Raw genomic sequence first — 18,690 nt, forward strand, 5'->3', positions numbered from 1 at the left:
TTACACACACACACCAGGAGAAACTAATATCTGATTTAATTCTTGATTGCTTTTCTTCTCCTAAGTTTAAATAAAACATCACCACATCAGTGATTGCCATAAACCTCACCATGTAATAGAGGGGTGAGGAGGAGGTGGTCAATTGTCTCAACTCTAAAACAGTATTAAGTCTTTTAACCCTTTTAATATCAAACCCACCCAAGACCAACTCTGGATTTATGATACAAACATTGTTTTAAAGCGATCTAAAAACTTTTACATCAAAACTTCATAATTTAGGTTCATAAGCTAGCTTGATAACAACAAAATTATTTTACAAGATTCCTCATTATTTTCAAAATAAGTGAAACAAGGGCAGTGCATACCAATAGAAATATGTTAATGGAAGGATTAAACTAGCCATACCCGGCCTCTCACATCTACTCCACAATATTCTACAAATAAACAATTCCGACATTGAAATCTTGTTCACTTCAGATAATGCAAGAAAAAGCATTTTCATTGGAACACAACTCTAAATACTGTGAAATTTTCAATAGCAGAAGGTCTTTTTCAACATTTGAAGTAGAAATTGATTTTTTTGTGATCTGTAATTATCAATTTGGCTTCAACAAGTTGTAATTCCAACTTGGAAGGATTTACAAAGCAGAGAAGAAAAAGAACAGTGACTTGTCTTTGGCTGAATCAGATGTAAATGTTTCTAAATTCGTCTGACAAGGAAGAAAGTTTTGAGAACAAAAGTGATGAAGATCTTCAGGATGCCATTCAAAATGTTAGAGTGACATCGTCAAACAATGCAACAGCAATATATATCCTTGATTGGACAGAAAATATGTAATTCTGAATCATTGGTATTTATACTAAACTACAATTTTGCACATAGAAAATAAAGTTACAAACATTGTTGATACCCCCCCCCCTACCGCCTCTTGAGCGTGATTAATTCAAAACTATGTGAATAAATTAAGCATCACATTTGTCAGAAGAACGTAAATGCTAAAGGGTCCGACATAAGGAAATGTCAACGGAGAGACAAATATTAATACATTTGTTTACTCTCTGCAAATATGTTCGTTTTCTAATCATTACAACTTAGCCATAAATATCGAAACTAACTGACATACTGTTTTGTCAAAGTTTTCACCTGTGTTCAGTCCAGCTGTGTGACACCTTGGGAAAATGTTTTCTACTAAAGTTTCAGGTCAACCAAAGTCTTGAGAAATGGATTTGGCCAATGGAAACTGAAAGAAGCCTATTATGCGTGTGTGTGCGCGCGTTTCCTTGCCTTGATACTGTATCACTGTCATACGAGTGGTGGCTGTTTCCAGTCATCCAAGACATGTCTGATCACAGGGGAATATTACCTTTCATGGAAACTGATGAAGGTTGGCAACAGAAAGGGCATCTGGCTGTAGAAGAAACACAACAAATTCCATCTGACTCATGCAAGCATGGAAAAAGTGAATGTGAAAATGATGATGATAATGATGGTGATACCTTACTGAAGTGAAAGACCATGACTAGCTAATCTGATACCAAATGCCACTTAACAATTTGATTTCAATTCAAATACGAAAACTTACCTCAATGACTGTTCCAAACTTCAAAACAATTTCTTTTGTGGACTTCCAATAAACTTTAATTCATGTCTGAAAAAACAAAAAAAAAAAAGAAGCCAAAATCATTTTCCAATTAATACACAGCATTGTTTTAATGTCTGCTTTTTCCATGGGTGAATTAGACAAGATCTACTGAGCACAGTCTGTTCACAGCCAGATATGCACATCCTGTCACCAAACCTTACTTATTTTCCTGGTCATTCAAATAACTGTTGAAAGGCTGGGCATGTTTTACAGTAGATGTAAAAACAAGGGCACTACCTATACAGTAACATTGGTTTTTTATGCAGTACAAAATGCACTCACATTCACACACACACAACAGGCTTCCATAGTTTCCATTTACCAGGTAATGATCAGTCAAAAGTAGGAACAAACTTAAAACCATACGGTTTCTTAAATGAACCCTGTGCCTACATCTACAAAACAGTCTTGTGTTGTATGATGGTGGTTAGAAGGGATCTGCAAACCAGAAAGGGCTTCAAGAGGAAAAGGTTTGGGGAAAACATTTACTGTAAAACAACAGTGAGATAATGGTAAAAAAAAGCTTAAAGGATCTAATCTTCCAATTCAGTGTATGAATTCAGTTTGACAAAAGAGAATGATAGAATAAAAACTAGATGTAAAAATAAGTACAGGGGTTCATTTGTTCAATTGAACCATTCAAGGTGGTATCCCAACATAGTAGCAGTTCAATGACCAAACCAAATTTTCAAGAAGAAAACCAAGGAATTTCTATGAATTGACAAACATTGGTGGTGATTATAATTTTATATTTACAGTGATGAACAAAGTACATATGAAATACCTGTACGAAGCATGTTTATGCTTGCAGGAATAAACTATTTGTAAAAGGGTCAATCATTGTCAGAATTTCAGGGACCCACTAACTGATGTCCCCACCAGTACCAAATAAAATATTTGGAAAAGTTGTAAACAAACTCAAAAACATGTGTCACAGATAATGACTATAACACTAAGTGGCTGGGAAGATTTTTATATGGCATGAATTACACAAAAATTAGGTTTGAATCAAATTAAGTTGCATCCAACTGGCTTCCTTTAAACAGAATACCGGATCCAATGACATAGAAGATGCATTTTCTGAAGTCTCAATAAAGTACTCAGGAATTTACATATGAAGCAGAGTTTGTTTTAAATGCACAAAAGTCTTTTCTTGCTGAATATACACCGTTGAAAGTGCATCAAACATGCTTATGCACCTTTCGTGACATCGCACATACAGAATACATAATACAGTGATCTTAGAGTGCTTGCGACTAATGATTAAAAGAGTATTTCACTACAAAACCCATTCTACAAGCCAACAAGATGGTGGCTTGAACAGTTGAAAGTAACGTTGTCCAGATTTCACAATACCAATCTTTGAAAAAGACACATTAACTATCGTATTTGGAAAAGAAAAAAATTATTTCTTCACAAGTAGAAAAAAAGAAAGAAAGAAAATTCTGCATGTAAAAGATGGAAATTATTTAAATACTTTTGAACATACATCATCATCATCACCAATTCTCTCCTATTTAACATTTTCCCCATGGCCAGACATCTTTATTTGCAGAATATTGGAAATGTGTGACACTAGTTTACAATGTCAAGACAAGACACACATGATAGGTTTCATTCAGTTTCCATCTACCAAATCCACTCACATGGTTTTGGTTGGCCTGGGGTTACAATAGACGACACTTGTCCAAGGTGCTATGTAAGGCGACTGAACCCATAACCATGTAGTTGGGAAGCAAACATCTTAACCACACAGCCATACCTGCAACAACATTTGTAGCAGTAAATGATAAACCAATTGTATTCCACCTAATATCACTTACAAAGGATATCAAGTTAGAACAAAACGTATATATGTAAATTCATTAATTGACTGTAATTAGATGAGCAAAAGGTCATCAGAGATCCAGATCAAAGGGGCAGGGCTGATTTTACATAGTTTCCATGAACCTTTTCGTTACCAACCCGGCCAAAACCTTCTCTGGCTCTGTAGTAAAAATGTCTTGTTTTCAAAAGTTCTGAATTAAAATCTTCCACCAAATTTAAGTTACAATTTATGTTCCTAACACTAGCTGAATGATAACTAAGTTATTTTACTAAATTCTTTGTTATATTTGAAATTAATTGAAAGAAACACAGAGCATCTCAACAGAAATACGGTAACGAAAGGCTTAAGCAGAGGGAAAAAATCCAACAATAAGTAGAAGACATGCAATCCAAATACTTTTGGAAATACCATGTATTACACAAGACAAGTCAGAGGTGAATGAAATCCAAGTATGGTTGAAAACCAACATATTGAAGCTTGCAGCTTGAATTAAATTTACCAAATTGGAAGAGTTGCAATTCTTCTATTGACTTTTCCAAGAATTTTAGGAGGTTGTTCACATCAACAAGTAATTTGGCATATGAAGTCCTTTGATTCTTTCACCAATCGGTAACTCTTCTTTTAAATATATTTTAGTAATTAATAAGCGAGGAAGGAAAATTAGAAGAGAATAATATAAACTCTTTGTTTATCAGCAGCAGAGGTTAGAAGAAGCACAGGCCAATGCCCACTGGCCAGCACCATGTGCTGACTTCACGGGGACAGGTCATAAGACCCAGCAACTGAGTCGTTAAGTGGAACCCTCAGAAACAGCAGCATAAAGGACATCCCAATATGAACTGGTACCAGACAATCAACAGGAACCGACAACAGGATTTGCACTGCAATTTGCTGCTAACCGATCCTACCGGACTACTTTGACTGCCTCTTGAGTCACATGACATAGTCTTGGAGTAAATAAGTTCTTGCTGAGAAAAGCCCATAAAACAACTCCCACTTTTGGATCACCAGTTAGTTTACCTCTTTTGATGGCAACCTGCCTGAGACAACCCTAATTCTAAATTACAAATTCTGTTTCAAAATGATCTCAAAGATTTTCATCAAAATTTCAGGTTAATTTACATTCCAAACACCAGCTTAATCAAGACACATTTTACTAAATTCTTCATTATTTACAAAATTAATAGCAAGTCAATGGGTTTCACCAGAAATATGGTAATAAGAAAAAATACACGAACCGATAGGGTATAAATCTCAATCGGATTTAAAAGGGTGGGCAACCTGTTCAAATGAAGCAGTAGATATAGGGCTTATTTATCATCTTTCTCCATACTTCCTTGAATCACTAAAAGATCAAGAGGGATACTAATACGAGCAACCAAATTTAAGGGATATTATCTATTTGAGCCTTTTGTTGAAATAGACTGCTTTTGTTTCAATTTTGAAAATAATGAAGAATGTAGTTAAAATAACTCAATAAGATGGTGTTTTGGAACTTGAACATAAAATTTTGATTAAATTTACGTCACTTTAAAATAGGAAATTTATATTACAGAACATTCTATAAAGTAGTTGGCATTAGGAAGGGCATCCGACAGTAAAAACCATGCCAAAAACAGACAGTGAAGCTCGACAGGATTCCTCTGGCTTGCCAGCTCGTGCCAAGCCATCCAACCAATGCCAGCATGGAAGACAGATGTTAAATGATGACAAGACAAACGAGGAGTGGTCCTAGACAAAATGGCATTAAAAAATCTGAAAAAGATCACTGCTTCACTAAACAGCTGTGTATTTTGCATACTGTGCTATGTGGTCAAGAAGTTTGCTTCTCTCAACCACATGGTTTTGGGTTCAGTCCCACAGCATGGTACCTTGAGCAAACATCTTCTCTATTATAGCCCTAGGCTGATCAAAGCCTTGTGAGTGGATTTGGAAGATGGAAACTGAAAGAAATCCATTGTGTATGTACAGGTGAGTTTGTTGGTGTCTCTGCCTTCATACGATTGCTGTTGTAAATGATTGCCAGTGTCATTCATTCCCAAAATAGAGTGAAAACTTGTCTGGCCATAGGGAAATATTACCTTGCTTGGAAACAGGTGAGGGTTGGTGACAGGAAGGGCATCCAGCCATAGAAAATCTGCCATAATAAACACTCTCCAATCCACGCAAGCAGGGGACAAGTGGAGGTTAACAAGACAGACAGACAGATACATACATCCATCTATCCATCAGTAAAAACGTTTCTTCTACCTAAACCATTACAATGGACCTTAATACCAAGAACACGAGCCGAAGATGATGCTTCTCCATCACAAACTGAAAACATTGATAATAGACATTTATTTCAGAGAAATACTGGACTGAAATTGAAATGAAAGACTTGATTGCATCAAAGAGATTAACTCCAACAAACTCAAATTTCACAAGGGAACTTCTTTAAGCTCTTCTCAAATGGTCTCACAAACATTTCTTGGGGGACTTATAGCTAGTCAATGTATTACAAATACTTTTCGTTTCACTCCTCAGTGCTGGCCAAGCTTCAAATTTTAAACTCTTCATCCAAATCTCTTTTAAACGGTCGAATACTGATAATTTCCAATTAATAAAATTGGAAACTATTTCAAGTTAATTAGATATTCTAACAGTTACCAGATTGTTTTGGTCTTCTAATTTAAAATGTCTAGTCTTAGATAAATTGTAATGATATACGTTAACATAAAGCACACAAAAGAAAAGGCCACAAGTGATCATGGAAAAATTTTTACAAAAGAAAAATTCCATAACTAAATGAAATATCAGAGCACAACAGAAAATTTTAAATATTATCTATATCATAATAAAACTACTTATTTATTAGTTTGGAGTATGTAACTTTTACTAAAAGAAAGTCTACACTGTCAATAAAACCCTTAAAAATTCTAATTTTAATGTTTTCATCAAAATGTGGTTTACAAGGTTCTTTTATTATTGAAGAGTTCGACTACACGATGCAATCAGAAAACTAATTTCAATTCCTTGTGATCGTATTTTTCTTTTTAATGTTTTACAACCTTCCCTCTTTGTCTTTTCTCTCTCTCTGTCACTGGCAATGACACAATTTATAAATATTTATATTGTTTATACTTCTAGAAGTATAAAAGTTCCCCAAATATTTCCACTGCTACTTCCTACACCCCTATCACTTTCATGAGGTTCAGAAATTGTATACAATAAACAAAAGGAAAGTATGCACATCTTAATCATATTATCACCACCTGCAGGCATGGCTGTGTGGTAAGAAGCTGGCTTCCCAACCACACGGTTCTGGGTTCAGTCCCACTGCATGGCACCTTGGACAAATGTCTTCTACTATAGCTCCAGGGCAACCAAAGCCTTGTGAGTGGATTTCGTAGACGAAAACTGGAAGAAGCCTGTCGTGTATATATACACATACACACACACATACATATACATGTATATATTTGTGTGTGTGTTTGTCCGCCCACCATCATTTGACAACCAATGCTGGTGTGTTTATGTCTCTGTGACTTTGTGGTTCAGCAAAGAGACGGATAGAATAAGTACTAGGCTTACAAAGAATAAGCCCTAGGATTGATTTGTTTAACTAAAAGCGGTGCTCCAGCATGACTGCAGTAAAATGACAAACAAATAAAAGAATAAATCATTTAACATCCATGGTGGCATGGGTTGGATAGTTTGAGGGGATCTGGTGAATTGGAGACTTGCATCAAGCTCCAATATCAGCTTTGGCATGATTGGGTGCCTTTCCTAACACTAAGCTCTCTGCATTTTGTAATGGGTGCTTTTTCCCATGCCATTTTAGCCATTATATATTATCACACACAACACGGATGCAATAACTCACTAAGAGATACAAAGAATTCAATTTGGTTATCTTGGCTAACAAATCACTCATCAATTCCAGTGGTACTTATTGATGACGCTTAGCTTCAAACCAATTTTAGCCAAAGAGATTTCAACTAGGACCATCTCATTTTTCATTCATTGTATTTCCAATGTTTTGGGGATTTTTTTTTTGTTAAGTGATAAGGTGTAATTTGAGAGGTTTGGATATTTTTGGTGGGTTGAGTGACCACAGACAGGCTCCAAAATACCTGGTGAGATTTAGTTACAGTGCTGAGATCAACTCGCAGACTTCTGGAATTGATTTAATCAACTAACTCCTCGTCCAAAATAAGGCCTTGTACCAGCACTTCTTCATTCCAAGGATCTGACGAATGTAAAAAAATTTACCATGTCAGAAAATATTTTCCAGTTGATCAAGTCAAAACAATTTGAGGGCAAGAAGTCAAATCTGATGAAAGCTATAATTTTGCAGTTAAGTAACTTAATCTCCTGTATTTGTTGTTAATCACTTTCTTTTCTATTAACATTCAATACATTTGTTAATTAACAGGAATGCTTTGTTGACATATGACAAAATACTAGGTGGATCCAACGAAAATAACGAAAACACCTAGCAGATACTACTGTCTGTCTACTGGCTTAATTTCATTTAATTAATTTCATTTTAATTAATTTCATTTTGTAGGAAAACAAAAATCATTTTGTGGATTGAGGAAAAAAAATCATTTGATTTATGATGCCATGGAGACGGAAAGGAGCTTTTGTGTCTACAAATTTGAGCTTAATTTACGAAAACTTAAAGGGTTAACCTAATCAATTGCCACAGGAATTTTGAGTGTATGTGCAGGAATATTCTGCATTTGAAATCCTGCATTATTTGTTTCTACCGATAAGTCTATCGTTGACATGATGTTCACATAGAACACCTGGCCATGCATGCAATGGTGGAAGAAAAGGACACGAGTTCAGATTGGTGCTGAGGCAAATGTTTGCTACAGCTAACATTTTAAATGCGGTGACGATTATTTTGGAGCCGGATAAAAGGTGCATATCCGAGACTAGCATGGGACACATAATACAAAAATAGTAATGCTATTTTCGTGGTTATCCAGTTTACATTTAGCGTAGCACACCAAACTGGAAACAAAATTGTTTCTTATCTCGACACCTTTTTCATGGGGAAACAGTGAATGGTACCGGTTCCTAAAAGCGAAGTTGCTATTATAGCAGAGAGAGAAAATGGCAATCATTAATGGGAATGGAAATTGAAGAGAGAAAGAGTTCTTGATTTATTTTTGAAGGAATACCGATTAATAAACAATGGCAACATACTAAATCAAGTGTCAATAGCTTTTTAAAAACCTGAAAAACTCAATGTATTTATTATATCCTTTAAAAAATCTATACTTTACAAAGAATTATTATATAAGGATCGAAATTGCAGATTTAACACAGTTCCAATATTATAGACAGACACATGTAACGTGAGGTAAAAAAAAAAAGTCTTAAACCAAGAATCAAAACAAACATCAATAAAAATGATGAGATTAAACTGAATAGTCAATCGAATTTACCGATTGTCATTCTATCGACCCAGGTGTGAACTTCGAGGTAATGTACGTCGTTTGCACAAAATTCCAGTAACACTAATTAAAATAAATAATTAGACTTAAAGAGTCCAGTGTTTTCCAAGACAACATCAGATTACAGACTTTAAAAGAATAAAATGACGCTGTACAAAACATTTGCCTGAAACAATATCAAACTTCAATATTTCTTTTAGGTAACAGTATTCCTTAAACAAGTACAACAAAAATATTATATAAGAAGATATAAAATGGAAAGAAAGCGACCGCGTAATAAGAAATGAAAAAAAAAATAGCACGAGGGAGTCTTTCCCGAATTACGGAAACGAAGGGAATCCTTTCGAAATGAATTAATCGTGTACTCCACTTCATTGAGCTTTTCTCTTCTTTTCAAAACGTTGAGCAAACGTAATTTACTTTACAAATTACACAAAAACTGTTGGGTTTCATACGTAAGCGTGAAACTTAATAAGACTGCGTCATACATACAAACAACATCTGTGAACCATATTTCAATTATTCCAGCCTGAACAATTTATAGAGTAACATTAGGTACATATAGGCAAAAAGAGGCAATACCAAGCCAAATTATTTCATAAAATAACAGTATCAAAAGACAAATACAATCGCATTTCTAAAATGACGTAAGCAGAAGCAATTTCCCGACTGGCTTCAATTTCCCCACGCCACAAAAATCCGAAAAACCAAAACAAAATTCGCAGATGTACCCCACCACCACGTGCCAAATATGCTTTGACAACATATATATAAACGATTTGACAATTGACTGGATTTTTTAAAACCTCGAGTACTTTTTCACGACGAAGCATTACATGTGTGTGTGTGGGGGGGGGGGGGGGGGGTCATTAAAGAACAGGTGGATTCGGGTGCACAAAACAGAAATTCGAAGAATATTTACGAGAGAGAGAGAGCATTGTTTATCTGTTTTGAAGTATAGATTCATTTCGGCAAATCAAACCTAGTTAGAATTCTTATAATCTCCAACTATTGCGCTTACTTTATTGTTTTGTTTTTTTTATTATTAAACTGCTTTCTCTTCTACTTCACCATTAAATGGTAAAACAAAGAAAGCAGCGAGTGTCAAAGTAAAGTGAAACCAACAATCATGAAGAATGTATAAAAATAACTTGGCTCTCCTGAATCACTGGAACGAATACGTAACTACTTCAAAATAGTTGTGTGTTTGTGTCTGTCTGTCCGTATCCCTCTTAAAGTCCTACAATGGTTACAAAAATAGGAAATCCATAAGATCGGATTCGTTCTTCGAAAAATCTCACAAATTGTTGCAATTATTGTCATTTAATTCTGTCGAAAAGATATGCCAATGAATGACGCTGACGTTGGAACTGGTCTTACTTTCCGGGAGAACTGGCGGTGAGAGAACCGAGTCCGGCAGAAACGGGTGCATTCAATACAAATTGGTTGAACAAGCTTACAGAATGTTGGTTAGAAGAAAGAAATCCGTTTTTATTTCCCCACCCCCTCAACGAATTATTACAATATAGAGTTAAACAACGGACACTGGCTTAACCGGTGTTTTTTAAGCAAAAAAAAGGAAGAAAGGTAACGCCACCTCTCCTGGCTTTCATTCAATAATGCATTCTGCTTGGAACACATTGTATCCGTTGGTTGGTGGTAAGCTTATGACGATATCGTTAAATACAAAACGCAATTTACCAATATTCCGTAATAATGAATACCCAACATTTTATTGATAGATCGCCTGATAACGGGATCCATACCGAAATTGTTGGATGCATGTAGTGAAGAAGAAACGCTTAAGAATTTACATTTTCGAGTTTTGGGTGACACGATGAAATAAAATATAGAGCCAGGACACATCTTTTTGAAATTCCTTTTGATTGCTATGCCATCTTGTTATATAGTTAAACTCTAGTCCGAACAGAGATCTCCGGTCACAAATTTCTCTTCCAAAGTCTTTCAAATTGATGTTTATGTCAACTTTTCAAACAACGTTAAATTAATTCAAATGTCAGCTAATTAACAATGTATCTTATTAAATTCTTCATTATTTTCAAATTCAAATTAAATAAAAAGCATTGTATTTCAACAGAACTATGGTAAGCGATGGTGGTATTGAGAAATGAAAGTAGAAATCTCTAACTTTTAGGGGCACGCGTGCCTGTGGAGTACTCAGCCTCTTGCAACCTAATTTCACGAGAGGGCTGTTCCGTTGATCGGATCAACTGGAACCCTTGTCGTCGTAACCGACGGAGGGCCAATAGACGCCACTTGCATATATTTTACATATATATATATATAGTGTGTGTGTCTACTGTACACCCCGGTGTGAATGATTTGTCCCGTTCGCTTGACAAATTTGTCCTGGTTATGGACTAAGTAAAAAAAAAAAAAACCTTAAGCTATTGAAATCACATACAAACAACTAATGCTTATCCCCAGATTCCAGAGATACAGAATACAATATAGAATTAATGGAAGTTTTTTTGATCAAACTCTAAAGTTCGGAATCAAATAGGAGAAAAGAGGATGCACATTGTGGACGGAGAAAATGAAGCTATGAAATCAATACAGATGCAATAAGAACCTCGGTTTTCGACCAACCCTGATCACTAATACATCGTACTTGATCTCCTGTCTTTCTCATATTCATTTAATACAGTCGTACCTCGGTTTACGAACGCCTCTGATCACGAGCACGGTCTATTCGCGATCAGAGTTGTTCGAAAACTGAGGTACTACTGTACCTATGATTTTAAAGTCGTTCTGGTTTGAGCGTTAGGCCCTATGGTAAGACTGGACACACACACACACACATATATGAAATCATATTGAGTGGCCTATTTAAAAGAACATATTTAGATCACTTAAAAAGAACTAGGTCTTAGTGTTAATGTCTTGCTAAAAACATTGATTTCAATGTTCAGTAGAAGGTATCGGATATAATATATATTTTAGCACAAAACTCTCAAACCTTGAATCACTCAATTACTTCTGCTAGATATTAATAATATTTATATATACATACTCATATTTTGAGTTCTATTTTTCCTGTTTGCGCCAACATATATACGTGGTTATGCATTTGTGCCACCTTGTCAACAAACAAGCGGTGTCCATTTCCAATCTTCCGTGGAAAACATGCGGGTGTTAGCGACAGAAAAGGTATCTTTGCTCGTAAAATATTGGCCTGGACGAATTCCGCCTGACCCATGCGTGTAAGGAAAAGTAGACATTAAAACGATGATAATACACAGTTCCCCAAATCCTGCAGTTTGGGTCGCTTCAAATTCGTTACCGTCAATATTTACATTCAAGAATAAAGATGTAAATATAAATATAAGGGGAGGGGGAAGATTTTCAGAACTAGATGCAATTTAAAAGGTTTACAGCAAAAAGGTTCGAGAATATGCCGATTCAACAGCCATTGAAAACGACGAGCAATTCCCAAAAAAGTACGTTTCCATATTTCCATAAAAAAATGTCCAGTCACGGGAAATAAGTGACGGTTTGCGACGGGAAGGGCATCCAGCCGTTGAAAATCCGCCTCCAGAAAATTCCGTCCGACCCATGCTAGCATAGGAAAAGTGGACGTTAAACCGATGATGATTATATACAAGTGTCGCAGAGGCTTGTGCGTTTACAGTTGGGTGGTTTTGACACTTAAGTATGCATTCGTATAATTTTTTTTTCCAGCGATAAAATAGTTGTGTTTGAATACCAAAGTAAAAAAAAAAAAAAAACTTGTTTTAAAACCGGCATATTTTTATATTCCGGCACTAATCAGGTCCCGAAGGCGCTAATGGGATAACTATAAATAGGCACCAACAAATATGAATACACAAAATAGTTTGAAATTACCACAAATAGGTAATAAAGATCTGTAATTGTCAATTTATAACCAACTGGAACATATTTTACATAATAAAATCCTAATTTTCAAGTCTGTTGAAACAAAATCTCTTGAAAGACACGAATTCACATCAAGAATGTTGCAAGTCAAATACAAAAACGAAATAACTTTACTACGAACCCTAAAATGTCAATTTTCTCTTAGAACCAGGTTAGATACAGAATCAATCAATTAAAACAATAATTTGCTCGTTACACAGATTGTAGGTGCAAGGATTTTGCATTCGAACTTAAATCGAAACTGACATTCTAATATCAGTAATTTTAAAGGTGGGAGGGGCCGATTACTTTGTTTTACCGACCCCGAAAGGAGGAAACGGCAAAGTTGACTTTGGCGGAATTAGAACTTAGAGCATAAAAAGAGCCGGAAGAAACACCGCTAAGCATTTTGTCCGGAGTGCTAACGATCCTGCCAGTTTGGTGTTTTTGAATAAAATCTAAATTGCAATGTGAAACAAGGCTGGTCGGTAGCACCATGTGCAGACATTAACTTCCGCTGGTTTCTGTCAATCGTTGACAAGGGAAGGTTTTATATATGTTTTATGGTTATTTAATCACATCACAACTATGGAGAGATGTACGAGGATTAATAAAACAACAAAAACAAAAAGGCATGAAAATGCGAAGTAGTTGTACGGAAAGGCTATTAGTGTCTCAATTTTGCTGCTCCAACTAACAATATATATACCGACATGGTTAATGTGTTATGTGACAATTTTTGGCGCCGGGCAAATCGCGCATGTCCGAGGCTGAGAACATGTGACACATTCAGTTATGACTTGGGAAGAGACGAGAGATTGTTTGATCCTTTTCTGTGAACCTTGGAGGACGTCAAATAATTGCTTGTAACAGATCACACGAATTGTAAACAAACAGTCCCTTATCTCATTGATAACAGAGACTGGCTGTGATGGGCACGGGTTCCTTAAAGAATAGGTTGACAGTAAAGTTGGAAAGGGAAAAAAAAGCAACCACAATTGAAATGAAATAAAATCAAAGAAACAAGATGAGTTTAGATTACAAAAAGGGGGTTGGAATCTAGTGTGAGAATTGAAACTGAACAAAGAAAACGTTCTTATTTTACAAGAAATATTGCTAACAACTTGATGGCTAAGCGCCAAAATAACAAAAGCAAATTATTTTTTTATCGATATATCTATCAGACCTGTTTTACGGTTAGCTCTGGAAATTTTTTTTTCTTTTACTAAGAAAAACTTCGTAGATTTATCAGCTGCAATGATTAATTCCAACATGAAGGATTAAATTTACAGAGCAAGGTAACAACGACCGCGTGTGACGACGTCCATAACTTGTTTCAAGGACGTGAAAAGAAATATCGGTTACTCTCAAGAATGGAAACTGAAGCTTTTAAACACCGGGATGAAACGATTAGATCGAATCCATTCGTCAATCGAATTCACCGGTTCTCATTCAATCGGTATCGACATGCTTTAGGAGTCGTTTAAACTAAATTAGAATATAACGATGTTTATATATTGAGTTGCAATTTACTCGTAAATTACAACTCGATGTTCTGTTTTTCTTCTAAAGCAACAATCGTACATCAGAGAAAAACAAACCGATATACAATGAGGATGTATATTGGTTTCGGTGAACCTTTCTAGAAAGGTACCAGCAAATAAATAACACAAAATTCATTTATCTACATGCGTGTATATAATGTTCTGCGACGCAGTGAGTTCTTCACTCGAATACAAGACACATTACGAACAAACAGTGGCATACTTTCGCCCAGCTTACTTTATCAAAAAGACCGAAAACAAAACGAAATAGGGAACAGACAGTTCTTCAATATTTCATAATGCCAACACTATCAGATAACAAAAAAGAGAGAGAAAAAAAAGTAGGGTAAATCAAAAACCAAGCAGCACCAAAACAAAACAATTTCCATGTTACATACATGCATATATACACCCAGGCAGGCACGTGGAATAGACATGAGTACACGCCTAGATATATATATACACAGCACGTATCGCAAAATGTTTCATTCCTCCTTTCGCCATGCGTATTCTCAATGGCGCCGGTCGTTTCAATCATATAAGAAGAGATTGAAGAACAAGGGGAATATCTGCAAACTGTTTATTTCCTTTACATCAAACAAACCCGTCGCTTTCATATTCCACAATCGTCAGCATTAATTTCTTAAAAACTGAATCGAATTAGACTGAAATACATTTCGCCACATTCTCTCTTTTCCTTCCTCGCTTTACGTATATAACGCATAAAACAAAGCCTGAGATAAATTGGCCTATTTTATAAATAAGCCGAGTTAAAGTAACATAAAAGTATGAAACTGTTAGCTCTCAGTTCTCTATCAAATTGATACACAGACATTTCTTTTCGTTGTTGGTAACATTAGAATTTCTTTTCTCTCCAAAACACACCGAATTTTCAACCTATATATATTGGGGGGGGGGGGGGGTGAAACTATACATTGCTAACACACGAAACTTTCGGCCCTTCACTCATCCACTAACTTTTTTTCCCCGATTATATATATATATATAATTCCAAGATGATGATTATATGTAAAAGAAGGTGGAGGAAATACGCGGTCATGAAGAAGAAAAAAAGAAGAGGAGGAAGAAGCTGACTTCTTGGTGGCGGTAATCGAGTGTGAAGGAAATGAGAAATGAGGGAGGAAGTTGATCTAACCCTAACCCAAATCACCGATTTTACACCGAAGAAGAGATTTAGACAAACACGGCTATTTATGTTGCTTAACATGGAACTGATTTGAAATGGTCAGAAAGAAGAGAAAGGCGGGCAATTGAAGATGAAGTCGGGGGGGTTTAGACATTCCATTCTCCTCCAGCACCCTGATAGATACCGCACATCATACACTCACTCACACAGGTCCTTCCATTAAAGGATCATATTTTAATTGCTTATACGTTTTTACCGCCATTATTATTATTATCGTTAGAAAAGGAAAAGGTGTTATATTTCTTAAATTTTTTTTAATACAATCGACTTCTCCACATTTTTCCTATCTAAAGATTATCAGATAATTCATTACTAAGGTGAAAATGGAAACTTATTATTTTCTAAAATGAATAAATATACAGCTATAAAAAAAAAGCCTCATTGATATTTTTTAAACAGAAAAGAGACGGTAAAATCGTATCAAGAAAATGATATGGGTTTAAAAATAAAGAAATGTCACTAAAATGGCAGGCAAGGCCTAGATTGTGAAAGAAAAATGCAGAAATAATGAAGGGTAGGTTTTGTTGAAGATAGACGATGGGAAGCGATGAAAGTGAAGTGAAATAGTGGCAGAGTTTTAATTAAACCGGCTAAATGCTAATTATAAATGTATATTTCATGCATAGATATATATTGCTGATAATGACCGATTATTAAAGTATATAAATATCGAAGTGCGTATGATATTTGTGTTGGTTGTAAATGCTGCTCGTCCGTTCCATCTGCCGTGTCGCCGTTGCTAGTAATGTCTTCTAAAGGAGAGAGAACATGACGGCGATGGAGGCCGGCATTGACGCACAATCATTTCGATGTTGTCTAGTGAAGAAAAATAGTTGGCTGCAGAATCATGTAGGATGTGTTTCATACACATTACAAATGACACGAAAAAGGCGGCGCAGGATGGGGGGGGGGGGGGGAAGACAATTAAATTGAAAAGAAGAAAACTACAAAAATAACGAAGGGAGAAAAAGAGCAACCAAAAATAATGTTAATTTCAATCGTGTATTATTTGTTTTAATTTTGATAATTAACAATCGACTATTACAACAAATAGACTGCCAAGTCTTGTAATATATACACTCGTAATATATATACATATATATATTTATGAATATATGGTCCAAGACAAAAAAGCAACCGGCGGAAATAGGTTTACAAATGGGGAGGGGGTATCATGTACATTGCAAATCGCGCTTAGATCTGAACTGTGCCATTATATTCTCCCCAATTCAATGTGTTAGCATCTTGTTTCGACCGGAGAAAAATATATTTTGATAAATATGAGGCATTTTGGAAAGTAAAAGTGTTTTTGGGGGTTTAACATAGAATCAATTAAATGTTACATTTCAAAATAGGAGGGAAGAAGGGGCGAGCAAAGAGGTTCGGGTTTCCATCTTTTTTTCTGCTCATCACCATTTATCTGTCAACGAAATCTACGTATTTCTTAATTACAACAAAAGGTATAAAACGGTAGTTAGATAATGTGTATTAATTAGGGGAAAGCAGAGGGAAATAATGGTGAAAAAAGAGGAGAAAATCTGATAAATTGTTCGAGGAGAACAAAACGATAGCCGACATTGCGAGGGGGGGGGAGGAGGTCAGAGAACAAAAGAAAGCCGAGGAGTTACGCAAAATTGGGAAGTAAAATTAGTTTTAAGAAATTGGGAAGTAAAATTAGTTTTAAGAAATGTCCAAAATCACCTACCAATTCTATGAATATAGGGACTTTCTATAGAGTTTTACAGTTTATGGCGAGCAATCACATAGAAATGTCTGGATTTCAATTCCACGAAATATTGGCTGTCCTGAATTGTCTCCCTTTGCAGCTACAACTTCGTTTACAGACATTATGATTGGTGGAAAGAATGATAGAAAGCGAGGCTTTCATTGGTCCCTTCCATTTCTCCTCTTTTCTAATCATCTCTCTCTTTCTCTCTCACTATCTATCTGTCTATTTCCCGGCCTTGCAACCTTTTGTTCTATTTATCTATCTACTTCGTGCTCTCTCTATCTATCTATTCATCTATGTATCTCTCTATCTATCTCTCTCCCACTAAGGCTTTCTGTAAATTAACATATCATTTCTTTGCCATAAAATTAAACTTGGTTGGAATGAACTGCATGTCTGTGTCAAATGTCTAAAACATCGGCATTTCTCTAAATTATATTTGAATTTACGATCGGCTTGTTATAAATGATAATATATCTTTTTGTTCAACGGAATCAGACATGCTTCTTTTTTCTTTTTCTTTCTATTTTCGTCCTCAATGTTTTCTTCATACGAGAAGCTGAGTGTAACCCAAACACTGACTTCTCCTATGATAATTCCGTTTACATCTTGGATGCTTTATAAGGAATATTAAATTGACATCAATACTTGCCTAGTATTTCATTCTATCAATCCTGGAAGAATTATATTTTAAAAACAGACAATTTAAAAAGAAACAGCGATTCTTCATGTCATGGCCATTAAACCCCACAAGAAAATACCAAACCCGACAAACGTCATTAAAATTTACAGATTTTTTTTCTTTCAGTTTATAAAGATGCAAATGGAGTTCTAAATACCAATTATATGTCATGCAAGAAACCATGCCAAAGCAGATCCCTTGGACTCATCAGATCCTGTTTAACTATCCAACCCATACCATTATGGAACATAGATGTTAAGTGATGATGATACTTCAAAGACCTGCTTGCCATCATTTGCAACAACCCCACACCTCCAACACAACCTTTAGTTTTCCTTAATCTTCCTCATCCAAAGCATCGTTCACATGCTACCTGAAAACCTCTCACTAAATCTGCACAGAGTTCATGAACAAAGGCATGGAAAGCAGTCTCAAAATGGAGTCATGCTGATAGTCTTCTTCAAATCTCCAGTAACACAACCACAACACACATCTAGAATTCAGTCGAATGCTAAATCTCACTCAGCACAGTAATCTCTAACCCTCAAAGTAAGCTGATCTTATGCCACCTCCACTCTCCTCATCTTGTCATGCATATTGTGCTCCTGCACTTAACAAAACAACCCTCTCATACAAGAATCTCCTGGCTAAGCTCCCTGCCTATGGACTTCCTCCAGCGCTTGTTTCTCAACCTGCTATAAACAGCAGTG

At 35.6% G+C, this 18,690-nt stretch overlaps 1 protein-coding gene across 22 annotated transcripts in view; it reads right to left on the bottom strand.

Annotated features, from left to right (window-relative positions):
• LOC106884255 (zinc finger protein 385B) overlaps positions 1 to 17,375 on the bottom strand; it is a 35,919-nt gene extending 18,544 nt beyond the window's left edge. For 16 of the 22 annotated variants that reach the window (XM_089351751.1, XM_052967602.2, XM_089351748.1 and 13 more), the window contains exons 1-2: positions 17,275 to 17,375; positions 1,584 to 1,649 (exon numbers count right to left, since the gene is read on the bottom strand). The gene's annotated coding sequence lies outside the window, so the exon portion shown is untranslated. Of the gene's footprint in view, positions 1 to 1,583; positions 1,650 to 9,843; positions 14,396 to 17,274 lie in introns of those variants that run through there. The other 6 variants (XM_089351752.1, XM_089351747.1, XM_089351740.1 and 3 more) reach the window with 6 other exon arrangements.
• Between the last annotated feature and the right edge of the window lie 1,315 nt (positions 17,376 to 18,690).

Source organism: Octopus bimaculoides, chromosome 4 (assembly GCF_046866305.1).
Source record: "Octopus bimaculoides isolate indiv1 chromosome 4, ASM4686630v1, whole genome shotgun sequence".
Lineage (NCBI taxonomy): Eukaryota > Metazoa > Mollusca > Cephalopoda > Octopoda > Octopodidae > Octopus > Octopus bimaculoides.